Genomic DNA, 16,533 nt, shown 5'->3' with positions numbered 1-16,533 from the left:
TACAGCAAGTCATATTTATAAGGGCTTAATAAATCTGCTTCAAAATGGTCTAAAGTCCTGCCTCAACAAATGAGTCCAGTTGATTCTATTTATATGTATTTCAGACAGGAAACAAATACCCATTTTCCCACAACAAATTATCACACTGTGTTGGGGACTCCTCCATGCCCTTAAATGTCATTCTCTCCTGATACGTTATTTTTCATCCACTTGTTAATGTTTTGGAAATTGTTCCTGATTTAATTAAACTTTTCTGTCTGGAGTCAGCCATGAACAATTAAGCAATACCTTTCCCTGAAGAATCAGGCCCTGGTTTTGCATGCATATTGTCCTGCTGTTAAGCACTGAGTCTATCTAAAGCAGTAGGGATTAAATAAGCCATGACTTTTCAGGGCACAGGCAAATGTTGACTAGTAACACAGAACAGGGATTTTTTTAAGTGACATGGACCCTAAAATAGCACCCTCCTGCCTTGTCATTTTTGTTCCTTGACAAGAACTCCAGCAAAAAATTTAGCATTTTCAGTCTCACAAAAACCATGGGTTCCCCAGCAATGAGGCAACGAAAAAATCAATACTTGCCATGTACCATGTAACCAATAGAATAAGGGCAATGATTTATGTATGGATGGATGCAGACTGAATCAGCTGGGGCCTCGAACAGAGAGAGAGAGGGAGAGAGAAAGAGGTGTGGGGGTGAGCTGGACTGCAGTGATTATTCCTACTGTATGGCTAGATTTTTTTTTCTGCAGCAATAATCCCCCTCTCTAGCACTGCAGGACATAGGGGAAAGACTAGCAATATGTGGAATATATATGATGGATCAGCTTTTCTCCTTTTGCCTCAGAATAATGATGCTATGTTAATACTAAGGTACACTAAAAAGGAAGAATGATATATGGTCTGCAGTCCTTCAAGCTTCCAGCTATCTCCACCCTAATAAAGACCAATCCAGTGGGTCAACAAGAAATAGTTTAAAGAGAGTCAAATTATCAACAGAATAAAACTGTACCATCACTGCTTCATGACGAGAAAAAAGCAGGAAAGGTTTACTGAAGAGAACTACTGTATCCACAGGAGTTTCTGCTGAGAATATAGTTTTGTAAATTGGATTACCAGGGATACAGCATTATAAGGTATTTAATGGCTATAGTAACTTTTTAGGTTATCTAATATTATTTTTGATTTTAAAGAAAACCATCCAAGATTAAGATTTACTATTATTTTATTTATGATGTAGGTTAAAAAAACACTTATCCAAACTACATTCAATGCTTTATGTGTGTGTTATAATTAAAGCATACCTTCTAATTGTGACTTTGAGTAGACAGCAATTTGCTACATAAACATAGTGCTATTTTATAAAATACCTTTTCCATACCTGTGGTATTTGATAAAGTAAACCCTCAAATTTGTCTGTAATGCCTCAGGTATTCAGATTGTATTTAGATTTCCAAGAATCAGATGCTCATGCAGTACTTTCGACATTATAGTTTGCCATGGAGTAAGCTTGTGACAACATTAATATTTTTGCCACAACTAGCTTTGATGGCTGAATTATGTATCTTTTCCCTGAATAGTATCTACTGTATATAGTATTAAAATCTGTTTAGTTTAATCTTTCCTTAACCACTGGCATAACATAATTTTGATAAATATGATAGAACAATAGGAGGCCACTAGTTAAATACATCAGTTATGCAACATTTGATCAATTAAGTTTTCCATAATTATAGTATATTTCTGTTTTTCCATTTTTTGTATTGTTAATATAATGGGAAAATCATACAAGAGCTATAACATTTCTGAGTTTCTACTACATATCTATATAAAAATGTACTGTCTATATCAAAGATTACCTGTTAAAGCATCATTTCTTTCTGCTGTAAGGTGAAAATATCAGTGTACTTATTAACAAATAACAAAACCACTCCTAAAATGATATTTAAGGAAAAGAATGTTTTAAGTTTTAGAAAAAAACTGACTATATCTTGTACTTTCATTTTGGTTACTGAATTTAGACCATTTCTTACAGTATTTTGCTATGTTTTTGAATTAATATTAACTAACTTGGTTTCTTTTGTAAAAGTTATACTCTTCCTAGTGTGTAAACTATAATCTGCATGACAGGTTTAAGAGCCCTATATTAAAATCACAACCTAAGTGGTTTGTATTTAATCCCTAGGGTGCTACTGCAAGCAGTAATATAGTTTAGAAAGTGAAAATAAGAGGTACATCTTAAAATAAAATAAATACATACAGATCATTAATGTTTCTGTCAAAAATATTATTAAAAAATCCTACAATAAATAGAAACAATTTGTGCTGTTTTGGTGAAGATCTATCAGTCATTACATTTTTGTAAACTCCCAAACTTTAATATAGTTTCATTAAAGAGGCCTTACAATTATGCTGAAATGGAAAAAATGTATAACATGTAGAATTATTCAAGCTAGCCAAAAGCATGATCCACATGAAAAGAGTAAGATATTTAAAACACCTTCTAATACACACACAAAAAAATCGGATGCATGGATGATTGCTCAAACTCATCTCAAAGTTTCCCCTAATTACTTATTTGAAGCAGAGACCAGGACAGCTTATCAATAATCTTACCTTTGAGTAATAAATAATAATACTTTCTCCTCTGTTTCTGTCTCTGTCTATCTAACATACACAGCCACAGAAACTCCAACGCGTTAACAGACATTCTTCACTTTTGTTCTGAGACCCATCCAGAATGCTTTGGACCTGAACCATTTGGAAATGGAGAGGGATTAATATGAACAGCTTGGCACTTGCTCAGAGATAAAAAGAGAAAAGGAGGCTATGATCTCCAGAGAATCAAGAGCAGGTAAGTTCGACAAGCAACTATAATGATTTACAGCCAGTGATATGGAAATTAATACTGGAAATTAAGGTAAGCACATAGCCTTGATCCTAGGCCTACATTCTTTGTACTATAAAGTACTACTCAAAATAGGCTTATGTAGAAGAAGAAAACTGGCCAAACCATTATAAATGTTGCAAAATGTTTTAATTAATTTAGCAATAAACATTACATTTAGAGTACACATTATAAGGCACTATGCAATATTACTTGTGTAATGACTAGACCTGAATAAAATCCAGTGTGTGTTCAGAAGTTCTGGATGGCAATTCAACTTTAAAAATGAATAAAGTGTAATTAGGATTTTTTAAGATTACTTATATACAGTGAATGCTGCTATATATAATCAATGAAATGTTACAAGGGGGACTATTTTCAGTTTTCAAACTAAGCTTTATTCCTATCAGATTCCCCCTTTAAGTTTAATGTATTCTATCCATCATAACCATTAGACATACTAATATATATAGTGTGGTTTATTTTCATGTTTGCAATCTATAGCTGTTGTAAGAAATAAGCATTTTTAGCAAGATTACTAAGGAAAAATGAATCCATGTTCCTGAATGTCAAAAGGAACAAGAAGAGGCCATCCTTTGGTACTTACTATAGTTCATAATATTTTTAAGCTTGTAATGGAGAAAATTCACAGATAGGACCCAATCCTGTTCCAGCTGACGTCAATTAACTATCACTAGCATCAATGAAAACAGGATCATGTCCTCAAAATCAATTCAGAATCTTGTAGTTGACAGCTTTCCAGCACATTAAATGTTCTATACTTTTGAAACAAGAAAGAAAGTAACAATAGGGAATGGTTATCCATGTGATTTTTGACACACAAAATGATATTTTGAATTACTTGCATGGTACTAGAAAAATTCTACAGACATTAATATTTATTATTTTATTGGTGATTTCTTAGCTGATGCATATTTATATACAGTCATTAATTGCACTGAGATGTAATGGAAAACGTTAAAATTGTTCAGTTGAAACACGTATATAGAGACACACACTGACACAATACAAAAACAGTTTTTCTTATTTTTAAATTAGGTTTCATATAAGTATTACAAATAATACTAGAATATTAATAGCATTAAAATAAAAACTAATCTCATACTAATTTTCTTTAGTTAAAATACTTTTCTCAAGCATCATACAATAGAAAGTAGTATTACAGTTTACTAGCAATGTTGTTTCATTTTTGAAGGCCAAGCATGGTTTTGTAGATTATATAAGTAAATATCATCAGAATGTTGCTTTAATAGAATACTTTACTCAGCTAGGACCAAATACAAAGAGGTATTGAACTCCTGCAAGGGCACCTAGCACTGTCAGCTCCTGCTGAAGTCAAAGGGAATGGAGGGTGCTCACCATCATAGGATTGGACCCAAAACCAGTGTAAGGAAATCATGTAATTTAGCAGAGGTGTATTCTATTTAATGTTAACTATGATCATTAGAAAAGCAAAGACATACAACATAAAGGGTGTTTACTACCCAATTTTGAAAATCCCCAACATACAAATATCACCTTCACATTTCAAATAATCAAGACTGCTTTGGGCAAAGACTCGTGTGTGAAAACATGAAAAGATAAATGACCCTGGTAAGTCACCACATAGCAAAAGCAAAACATTTGTATATAAAATATACAAAATTCTGGTCAATTAGATAGCCAGTGGCTATCATTTGTAATTACTGTCACTGCATTTATTCTGTGTTACCATTTCACAATTTTTTCCGTTGCAAGATATAACTGATTCTTTTATCTTATGCAAGCCATCCCTGCTCTGTCAACATCCCTCGAATTTTTAAAGAGGCAAATCCTCCCTGCCTCCTTTATGCCTGCAGAATTTTCTGACCCCCCGAGCTTAAGATAGAGCAACTTTCATGGATTAAACAGTTCTATGGGAGTCACCTAATAAAACACTATTAATTGTAATAGATTTTTGTTTCTTCTTCCAATGATATTTCCATGGCAACATTTTCACATTCTATTGTTGAGGGTGTTCTTCATTCACAGAGTAGGTTAACCACAGGGCAGTAAGGGCAGGCTGTTGGTCAGCCTTTATTTTCTCTGGTCCTTCAACAAAGGTTAGTTGAGGTCATCAGAAGCCAAAGGGTAATTACTTTTCTTCAACAGGGTTAAAGTCACACAGATTGCTATTGGGACAACTGTATGGATGACCTTCAGCTTTTTATGTTCAATCTTCTTTTCTTTTAGCAGAGCAAATGGTAATAAGGATAGTAAATAGGTTAAAAGCCTGAAGATCTATATGCAATGTAGATAGGTGGCAACACATTTTACTTATGCAACCATGGATTAGCTCAATCTACCAAAAAAAAAATCAATTGGGTGATCCCAAAATCCACAAAAGGTTACAGATCCCTTAAATATAAAAGCCATCAGCTGTAAAAAACTTCATTTATTCTGTGGTTAGCCTATTCAATTACAATGAATATTATTTTTCCCCCAGCTTAAATGATTTTCCTGAAGACATTTTCAGCAAGCAGAAAGTAAATGGCTCTCTCCTACCTTCTCTATGTCAGTAGCACAAAGTTACCACTGGTGCAAACTCCATGGACTTCACAGGAAAGAATCCAGATAGTTATGTTTAATTAGGAGTTTCGTAAGTTAAATGTATCAGAGTCCCGTCCCCCCCCCCCCCCCCCACACACACACCTATAGCCTAATCACAAGGCCTGGAAGTAAATCAGGGTTTTATTAAGAAGAGAAAGGGCAGAGTGTGACACAGGAAAGCTAGGAAGCAATTAAGTGATAACTGTGATCAGGAGAAAACATACATTTTAAATGGAAAGCTGAAGAAAGGAAAAAGTGGGACCACCCTGTGATATCATCCCTCTCCATCATACCACATTTGGCTCTCAGCCTATGTGCAGTAGTGGAAAGAATGAAATAGATGGCATGTAGATGTAAAATAAATGCAGATCTAAAATAGGTTTTAAGAAAAAAGGGGAAAAACAAAAACCAAACTCAGTCACAAAAATGTCCAGCATCTAGGGCCCAATCAGTGGAAAGATGCAAAAAGCCCATGCAAAAAAATGGTTTTGTTCTGTAAGGAGAATTCCAGGAGCTGAGTGACAGAAATCTCAACCAGTCAGGCAGGCTGGATGCAGAGCAGGCCATCGCTGCTAATACAGGTCTGATGAAAGCAGCACATTTATCTTCACCTTTTTCCTACATAGGCTTTTGAGCCAGTACATCCATGGCACCACACTTATCCACTGACAAAGACCCTGACCCAATTATAACCTGCTTCCACCAGCCTTCATTTTGTAAAGTGGTACTGTTCCTTGCGCAGCTGACCAGCCCTCTTGGGTGTAAAGGGATCCCAGTGCAAAGGAGCCGTCCTGTACTATTATCAATTGTTTTCACTTGCAAAAGCTTAAAGCATTTGGTTCTCCTTTTCATAAAATATTTTATGTTTCAATTACAGGAAGCCAAAATAGAAATAAATAATAAAAGCCAATAGAAAATAATTTCAAATTCAAAAGCCAAAGAGAAAACTATATTTATCTTAGCTTTGGTAACAAAAAACTTTCTGATTCTACTTAAAAGCTTGATGTTGGCAAAATAAACAAACAAAGATCAAATGATGGGCATTAAATTATCCATTATAAATTTTAAAAGTGCAACTCAGCTCCTTGACTGATGCACTACTTGGTAAAAAAGATCCTTAACCTCAGCAGAAGTTATAAATACTTACAATGCTGATAAACAATAAATGGAAGACCTAGTAAGCAATCAATTTAAATAGGGCTAAATGGAAGAATAATGCATCATTTATTTTTGGATATATAGTACAGTATGTAAATTATTGAGTGCTTGCTATACCACTTTCACATCAAAGAAATGGTAGACAATCATAAAACAGAATTATCAGCGTTAGCCTTGTACTACTGTTTAACCATCTGCAGAACACACACCATCTTGGTAATATGCCAGTGGAACTTAAAAATTTGGGTTTTTTTAAATTTTGAGGTCTTAACAACCGGTTTTTTTGAAGACACAGTTTGCTAGCTTCACGCCCACTAGCAGCATTGACTGTGGGACAACTGCTTCAGCCAAAAGGGCTGACATTTATTTCAAATAAAAACTATGTTAAATTTGAGGTAGGGCTTAGTAATAGCGTTCCCTCTAAGCTGCACAGAATGTACAGCTGCGCAGGCACACCCATGCTGGCCAGCCAGGCGCACCTGCGTGTCTGCGCATGCTGCAAAACTTAGAGGGAACGCTGCTTAGTATGCATCAGTAAGGGTAAAAAAGCATAACAGGAATGTTATAATTATGATTGTAGCAAGCATTTCAAACCTAAGAGATTCAGAGTTACAGTTACATATTCAAAAAATTCAATACTGAGCTATGAAAATGTACAGTCAAGGCACTTAAATAACCTCAACTCTGCTCTTTAATGGCACCCTTCTTCATGTCACTACACAGCAGAGTACAATGAACTTGCCCCAAGCAGTCAGACTGTAACAGCCAGTTTCCAATGGCACCAGACCTCTAGGAGTGTGTGAAGCGGGCCCTATTCAATTTGGATTCAGATTTGGCCCGAATCAGGGACAGTGATTCGATTAGTTGATTTGGATCAGTGCCCCCAATTTCATAGCTTTCATAGACATAGGGCTGGAAGGGACCTCAGAAGATCATCAAGTCCAGTCCCCTGCCCGAAGGGCAGGAAGTCAGCTGGGGTCATAGGATCCCAGCAAGATAAGCCTCCAATTTACTCTTGAAGGTGTTCAATGTAGGTGCTTGAACCACCTCCAATGGCAGGCTGTTCCAGACCTTGAGGGCCCGGACAGTAAAGAAATTCTTCCTTATGTCCAGCCTGAAACGGTCTTGTAGTAGTTTATAACCATTTGACCTTGTCATCCCTTGGGGCGCTCTGGTGAACAAACGTTCCCCCAGATACTGGTGGTCACCCCTGATAAATTTATAAGTGGCCATCAGATCACTCCTGAGCCTGAGCGTTTCCAGGCTAAAGATCCCCAAGGTTCTCAGCCTATTGTCGTAAGGTCTGTTTTCCTGACCTCTGATCATGCACGTGGCTCTTCTCTGGACTCTCTCAAGCTTTTCCACATCCTTTTTGAACTATGGAGCCCAAAACTGGATGCAGTACTCCAGCTGCGGCCTCACCAAGACCGAGTACAAGGGGAGAATGACATCCCGGGATTTGCTTGAGAAGCATCTATGGATGCAAGCCAGCATTTTGGTTGCTTTACTAGCCACAGCATCTCATTGCAGGCTCACGTTCATCTTGTGGTCAATCATGACCCCCAAGTCTCTTTCTTCCGTAGTGCTAGCCAGCATAACACTGCCGAGCCTATAAGGATGCTGCAGGTTCTTCCTCCCAAGGTGGAGAACCTTGCATTTTTCAGTGTTAAACACCATCAGGTTCTCGTCCACCCATTTGCTGAGCCTGTCCAGGTCAGCCTGGATTGCCCTCTTGTCTTATGGTGTGGATGCTTTGCCCCAAAGTTTCGTGTCATCGGTGAACTTGGCCAGTCCGCTTCTGACTCTAATGTCCACATCATTAATGAAGACGTTGAACAATATGGGTCCAAGGACAGAGCCTTGGGGGACCCCACTGGTCACAGGGCAGCATGATGAGTGACTTCCATCAATTACTACCCACTGGGTCCGACCACAGAGCCAATTTCCCAGCCAGCAGATCGTGGTGGACCCAAGGCCACAATTGGCCAGTTTTGCCAAGAGGTGATCATGGGATACCAAATCAAAGCCTTTTTTGAAGTCAAGATTTATCACACCAGGTCACCTGGTCGTAGAAGGAAATGAGATTGGTCAAGCAAGACCTACCCACAACAAACCCGTGCTGGCTATCCCTGAGGATGTTAGGGTCGGCCAGTCCATTAAGGATGGCCTCTTTAATAAACTTTTCTAAGATCTTCCCTGGGATAGAAGTCAGTCTGATGGGCCTATAGTTTGCTGGATCCACTTTCCTCCCTTTCTTGAAGATAGGCACCACGTTGGCCTTCTTCCAGTCTTCGGACACTACACCAGAGCACCAGGAGTTTTCAAAGATCCGTGTCAGAGGCTGCGCAATGATGCTCACCAGCTCCTTGAGTACCCTGTGGTGTAGATTGTCAGGGCCGGCTGACTTGAAGTTATGCAGCCTCTCAAGGTGTTCCTTCATGAGGTCAGTATTGATGGAGGGCAGGGGATCTCCCTCACCCAGACCTCCCTGTCCCGTAGTGGGCATGGGCATCCCATGGGACTGATGAAAGACCGACACAAAGTACCCATTTAATAGGTTGGCTTTTTCCTGGGCGTCAGTTGTCAGTTGTTCCATCTGGTTCAGCAGGGGTCCAATGTTGCCCTTGCTTTTCCTCCAGCTCCCCACATATTTGAAAAAGGACTTTTTATTGTCCTTGATACTCGAAGCTAGCTGGAGTTCAGGTGCAGCCTCAGCTTTCCTGGTTTGCTCCCTGCAAGACCAGACCAGTGCAGAATATTCCTCCTTGGAGGTGAATCCCATCCTCCATCCTTTCTAGGATCCTCCATCCTTATAGGCCTTCCTTTCTAGCCTCAGGAGGTCTGCTAGATCCCTGGAGAGCAAGGGGGCCTGCTGTGCCCTCTTGCTGCCTTTCCTCTGAGATGGAATAGAATTAGCTTGTGCATTGAGGATCGCTCCCTTGAGAAGCAACCACTCTTCCTGAACTCCCTTCCCCCTGGGGTCGTGGTCCCTTAGGGCCTCACTGACAAGCCTCCTGAGCTTGTCAAACTCGGCTTTCCTGAAATCAAGGACTTCAGTGTTGCTGACTGACTTGCCAGCTTTACGGTGGATGGTGAAGGTGACCAGCTCATGGTCGCTGTCACCCAGCTTCCCATCAATCACTAGGTCACCAATTAGGTCATCCCTAGTAGCCAGTACCAGCGCTTTACCTCTTGTTGGCCCGTAGAATTCTTGAGTCAGGTAGAGGTCATCCACGCACGAGAGGAAGCTCTGCGACAGCTCAGATTTTGCTGAGTGATCTTCCCATGAGATGTCTGGGTAATTGAAGTCACCCATGACAACCATGGTCCTGGAGCATGCGGCCTCAGCCAGTTCCCAGGCAAACTCCTGGTCAAGCTCTTGACTTTGGATGGGAGGTCTGTAGTAGATTCCCACCGTTGTGTCCCCTGTGCCATGTTCCCCACGGATTTTAACCCAGAGGGTCTCCAGTCAGCTTGCAGGAGACCCTCTGGTCACCAACATCAGCTTGCAGGGACGCATAGCTTTCCTTAACATAGAGAGCTACACACCTGCCCCTTTTATCTACTCGATCTACTCAAATTTGATTCAGCCAAATCCAAATCTGAAGATGTGATGCTGATTCGGATAATCAGCAATTTGGCCATAGACACAGCTTTAAATGTTCTTTCTACGTACATTGAGGTACCAGAGTGGTTCATGCATGCTGCAATGCTGGGGCAGATGGAGTGTCCCACATGAGTGCAGGGGGCTCTCCACGTGCTCAGCAGGAAACCTGGAAGTGGACTGGAAGTACTTCCGGTCCACTTCTGGGTCCGCCGGGGAACATGCAGGGCCCCCCCCCCTTAGGCATCCCCCCCGACTCAGCGATCAGCCACAGGGGGACCCTGGGTGCCCAGACGCAGAAGGCACCAATCACCAAGCCAGAGGCATGTGCGGGGGGGGCCCCGGCACACTCTCTGGCAGACCCAGAAGTGGATCCGAAGTGCTTCTGGTCCACTTCTGGGTCTGCTGGTGAGCATGCTGGGGACCCCCCTGCGCTCCATGTCCCACAGCATCGCAGAATTCACAAGCCGCCTGCTACCTAGACGTATGTAAAAAAAAAAAAAATTTAAAGGTGTGTCTATGTCCAAATCTCCAAATCTTTCCACTGTCTCCAAAGCAATTCAGAGATTAAAGGGTCCTCTGATTCGATTTGGAGATTCAGCCACCAAATCAAACTGAACCTCCACCAAGTCAAATCAGGGACTGAAGTTTTGCACAGCCCTACAGACCTCTACATTCTGCTACACATGTAGGAGTTTCCCTTCATTCCTGGGCCTCACATTTTCCCCTCCACACATGCCTGCCTGGAACCACCATCTTCCCCGAAAACCATCTGGCCTTTGGACTTTCCTCTTTCTTGTCTTTCCTCCTGGCGGGTCTTCCACCTTTTAAGTCCTCTCCCTCCATGATCTTTCATCTCCCTGCATCTCATTGCTACACCAAACAACCATGAGCCCCATATTCCTACAACTAGTTTCCCCTGTCATGCAAGTGAATGGTGTAACTGTTTGTGATTTATCTTCTTTGCAGTTCTCTGGGGCACTTCAGCATAAGCATAGCCAAGATGGAAAAAATGGGTGTCAGGGATAATTCTTCACAGCAGCCTTTAGTGCCTGAAGACCTTTCATTTATTTGTTTTCAAAAGGACTTGAACTTTGGAAGGGCTAGAAAAATACCCAGGACTAAATTTAAAAATATGGGGGACACTCAGCCAAATTTGGACATCTGGGGTTGATTAGCATGCTTATTTTGTATATATAAACCAGTGAAGAGGTCCATGGAGCAGTGTCTGTCAGTCCCGAGAGCCAAGGACCTTTCATTCATTTTTTTAACCTTTAATATGGAACCTCTCATATGCTAGTTTATTTAGTAAACATACATATGAGTGAATACAGACTCTTACACTTGGAACTAATGATACTAACTGTATTGTTAACACAGCATTGTTAACTACCTTAATGCAATACCTGTAATACATCCTAAAGAATTTTTATGTGTTTAAAAGTTGAAATGTGGATAATTTAACCATTTTAAAACAACACATTTGAAGCTTTTTTCCCTGCTTCAAATCTGCAAGGCACCATAATACCAATAACTTTTGAAATGCTTATTTGGATAAATTTTATGTATGAGGAAAGTGAGGGTTGATACATAGTACAGATTGCAGCTAGCTGTAATACAGGAACTTTTTGTTTTGCTTTTAAACCTTCATCTTGTTTTTCTCATCAGTGTTATATGTTGAATGAAAAGCAGCTTCTTTGATAATCTTCCAGCACCAAAACTTGTGCTACTCTCAAAAATACAAGTATTTTCCAACCCTGCCTGACATCCATATTTGTGCTCACATCTCCAAAATTAGGTGAGTTTTAGGAAAAAATAATAATTGGAATAGCCAAATGTATAACTACTTCCTTATGTTTTAGCAGCTTCCCAGCTTCTCTTAGAGGATTTGGTCACAGACCAAGTCAAGCTTAAGTTATTTCATCACAGGGAATTTTTAAGGTCCCTCATGTCTTAAGCCAACAGAGATCTTTCAAGCTGAAAGGGCTTTGCAAAAGCATGCAAGTATTTTCCACAACATTAACCCCCAAAAACTTGCCATTATGTTTTAGAGGGGGAAAAAAATTCCCCAGCAGGATCCCAGCCAATGCATGAGTGTTTACGGCACAGAAGCATAACCAGAGTAGTCTTAAACAAACTTGTCATTTTGGTCCTCACTCAAAAAACACCCCCTATATTATATAGGCAACCAAGGCGCTGCTGAATAGGCAGTCTGTTCACTGTACATATGCAGTCATATAACTGAAAGTTATCAAATGAAATCTTAATTGATACAATACCAGGCATGAGAAGCAGTTCATAGTTTCATAGTTGTTAGGGGCTAAAAGGGACCTTACATATCATCGGGTCCAGCCCCGCCCTGCACTTGGGCAGGAAAGACTGCTGGAATCAGATGTCCCCAGCAAGATGGGTGTCAACATGCTTTTTAAAGACTGCCCATAGACTAACTACTGGCTATCTGCTCCTTAAAATTCCCTCTTGGCACTCATGCTTTGCCATTTTAACTACCAGCAGCTATAGTCTTTTCTATTGGTTTCACTTGAGCTGGAATTCTATTTTTTTAATATTTGTCTTGAATAACTTCTTGCCATTTCACCACAGTGGGCAGTTTATTGCCTCCCCATTTTTTCTGTCTGTGCCTCATTTTTATGCTTAAATCCCAAATATACTAATGCTATGGTTATCTGTAAGAATTTTAGTTTAGGAATTTTTATTCCATCCTTCATTTTTAAGTGATGCTTTCTACTGTTCAGCGTTGGCGTGAAACCACCTCCAAATATGTTAAAATGGATTATAACATTATGACTCACTCACACAGTGGTACAGCTGTAGTTATGACTTGAATAAACTAATATGTTAAAATCTAAAATCTAGAACAGACTTCTTAAACATTCCAGAGCCATGCTTTAAGGTGTCAAGAAATTACTTTTCTAAACTTACTCCTCTATGAGCAATCTTTACGCTAGTGATTGAAGTAAGCCATTATTAGTATTTCATTGGACTCATCCACTTCTTTGCACAAGAAGTTTCACTGAGAGATAATGAAAGTTAAAAAATGTTGAAGATGTAGCTTTTGTGCTTCATCGTACCCAAATAAAACTACTCACATTAAACAATAGGTTCCGAACACAAAGACCAGTCTACTAAGCAGAACAAGCTGATGAGCATATTATCCCACCATTCTCCTAACTGCATTAATTAGCTATTAAATAATGAAACCAGCTCATACAATAATCCTCATAACTCTCCATAAAATTATCATTTGGAAATCCCTTATGCCTAATCTTAAAAGAATACAGGGTATTGAACTTTCTGAGAAACAGGAAGGAAATGACTTTGCCTTGTCCTACCATTTATTTGGCCAGAGTATAGGTATGCTATTTCTGCAGCATCTGTTTTGTCAGAGTATAGGTCTAGGATGCCTGTTCAATTTATAAAGGAACATAAGATATATTGTTCATACATCATTCCCAGTTCATTCTTTCAGTCTGTTCCATAAACAATGTGAGATCTATCATGTCCCACACACGATAACTCTCTTATATCATGTAATGAAGAAAGCCATCAATGTTACATTAATAAGCTTATGGTTATAACTTTAAGGTCTTATGCATGGGCCATTGGTTCTCAACCTTTTTAGACTCAAGACACCATCATTAGCCTCAAGGTGCTCCTTTTTCCGGCAACTCTTCTGTTGCAGAAAGACTGCAACCAGTTAAAATGTTTGGAATTTTTACTGATCCCAATTTGAAACCTCTGGGCTTATCTTGTAAACCATGCATAGGTATTTGCACACCTAACTACTCATATCGTGTGGCATACCACAGCACACTGGTTGAGAATCACTGACTTAGACCCTTAAGCCTAAAATATATATAATGAAATGCACTACAGAAATACATGAGCATAGGTATCCTGATGCTACTAAGGACCAATGTATAAAAGAACATAGTGCACCTGTATGGCATTTCTTTCTGCTCACCCACTTTGCAGTATGTTCCTGCTTCATTCAGTCTGACCCTCAACATCTCGATTTTCTGTCAGCTTTTAAGTCATGGCTAATTAGAGGATTCACTACCCCTTATGATACCTGACTTTCATTCAGTTTCTAATTAGTGACTGCAGCGTTCTATAAACTAAATGAATTGTGATATTTCACTTGCTGTGTTAACTGGTAATGTCTTATTTCAATGTGTATAAGGTAAATAAACAATAACGTTTATTTACCTTATAGTAAAGCAATTTAGTATCCAGGGTGGTGCATTTTAACTTCATCCCAAGCTCTTTTACTAGATTTTTTTTTGTCAGAGCGACAAAAATTAAGGAAACCATGGCAAAATTAAACCACTGCTAGATATTACCTGCAGTGAATTTTTTCCAAAAATATTCTTCAGGACAAGACTCTGTTCCTAATGGTGTAGAAACAGATGCTGCAGAAGAACTCTATACAGGTCAGGAACGTCATAACCTAAGAGTCTAAGGCTGCTGTCACAATTTAATGCACACTGCAAGTTAAATATAACTACAAGTCTCCTCTCCATTCTGTACTCTAGCTGATTATTATATATCAGGGATGGGCAAAATATGGCCCATGAGCCACATCTGGCCCATGGAGGGGCTTTGTCTGGCTCACAGCAGATCCCTCAGTCCCACCTGGTCCGGACAGTGACCAGCCATGGCTCATCCTGCCACCCCCTGAGCACACAGTGGGCCTGGGGCAGCTCCACAGCTGGGCTGCCTTTCTAAGAGGACCAGGTGGCGGCAGCTTCTTCCATGTGCTGTTGGCCCCAGCCCTGCAGTACCGGGGGGACCTGCACTGCACAGCCCAGAGCCCACGCACCCCACATTTGTTCTGGACTTGCCTGCTCATGCTAAACAGCAGCAGCAGCACCGGCCAGGAAGAAATTGTTGCTCAGCATGGGGGAAAAGTGTGCCCTCCCCCTCACTGCTGCCCAGCACTTCCTGCTACTGCCATCTAGTAACATAGCAGAGCCACAGGGCAGCCCAGCGCAGGCTCCACGCAGCTGTAGTAGGGAGTGCTGAGCAGCAGTTTCTGCCTGGCTGGTGCTGCTGCTGTTTACCATGAGCAGGCAAGTCCAGAGCAGGTATAGGCATGCAGGGTTGGGGTTGTGGTGCACGTCCCTGCTGATCCACTCCCACTGAGGTCAGTCTGGAGCAGGTGCAGGATGCAGCTGGGGCCGCGCGCTGCTGGTAGTGGTGGGGAGGCACTGCAGGGCACATAGGCTCCAGCCTGTTGCAGGGCAGGGTTGGATGCTGACCAGCTCACTGGCACGCATGCAAGGGACTCCCATGCATCAGCACCAGAATTATAAACCCTCCCCCACAAACTCCACAACCACACCCTCCCTCACACACAATCATACACCCTACAAACACTGCAACCACCCACACCCTCACCCACACCCCCCATAAACCCCACCCCCCCTACACACCACACACACCCCCATGTGCCTCTGAGGGGAGTCCCGCTCACTGCTGCATGCACACACCCCACCACAAACATGCAACCACAACCCCCCCCACACACACACACCCTACCACCCTCCCTCTCCACACCCCCAACCCCATACCCACCCACATATCCTCATAAACACGCCTCCCACAAACCCTCCATACCCACCCACCACATGCACACACACTCCCACACCCCACATACACACACATCCACACACAAACACACCCACAGCTGCCCACAAACCACATACCCACCCACTCATACCCCCCCACACCTACCCACACCTCTGCAATATATAAGAGTAAGACTTCGTTTTGAGTTGTTATGCATACACCTCTATATGCACAACACAAACACACACAAATAAGGACAAAAATATATTTTTTAATAAAATTAAACTATGTTATTGTGGAGGTTTGATTTGTAGTATATAATTTGTTCTTTTCCCCAGTTACAAGATGGGAACCGCTCTTCCCAAATGGAGTACTTCTGGAGTGAGGGGAGGGGCTTCTGGTGGCAAAGCTTGGAGGTTAGGAGCAGAACTTCTGGTACCAAGATGGCATGCAAGGGGTGGGGCACAGGGCTACTCTTGCAGCCCTCAACAGCTTGCCAAAACTCATTAAATGGCCTTCCAGCCAAAATAATTGCCAGCCCCTATTGTATAGTCTGCAGAGCAATGGCAATGGGAGTTGTGTAATCAGAATATACCACAGAGGTCAGCACTGCAGAAAAGAGATCCATTAATTAAACTACCTTAAAATTTTTAGGCTGGAGAAAACTAACCCATGTCCATGACAGCAGAAACAGATTTCCTCTGCAG

At 40.9% G+C, this 16,533-nt stretch overlaps 1 long non-coding RNA gene across 4 annotated transcripts in view; it reads right to left on the bottom strand.

The window, feature by feature from the left end:
* The window catches only part of LOC132246413 (uncharacterized), a 123,263-nt gene that overhangs the window by 10,898 nt on the left and 95,832 nt on the right, over window positions 1-16,533 (bottom strand). For all 4 annotated transcript variants that reach the window (XR_009457657.1, XR_009457656.1, XR_009457655.1 and 1 more), the window contains 2 exons: window positions 3,494-3,667; window positions 2,616-2,750 (listed from right to left, as the gene is read on the bottom strand). This is a non-coding gene — a long non-coding RNA (uncharacterized LOC132246413). The remainder of the gene's footprint in view (window positions 1-2,615; window positions 2,751-3,493; window positions 3,668-16,533) is intronic.

Source organism: Alligator mississippiensis, chromosome 1, assembly GCF_030867095.1.
Source record: "Alligator mississippiensis isolate rAllMis1 chromosome 1, rAllMis1, whole genome shotgun sequence".
NCBI classification, from domain to species: Eukaryota; Metazoa; Chordata; order Crocodylia; family Alligatoridae; genus Alligator; species Alligator mississippiensis.
This window is presented reverse-complemented; position numbering and strand designations above follow the sequence as displayed.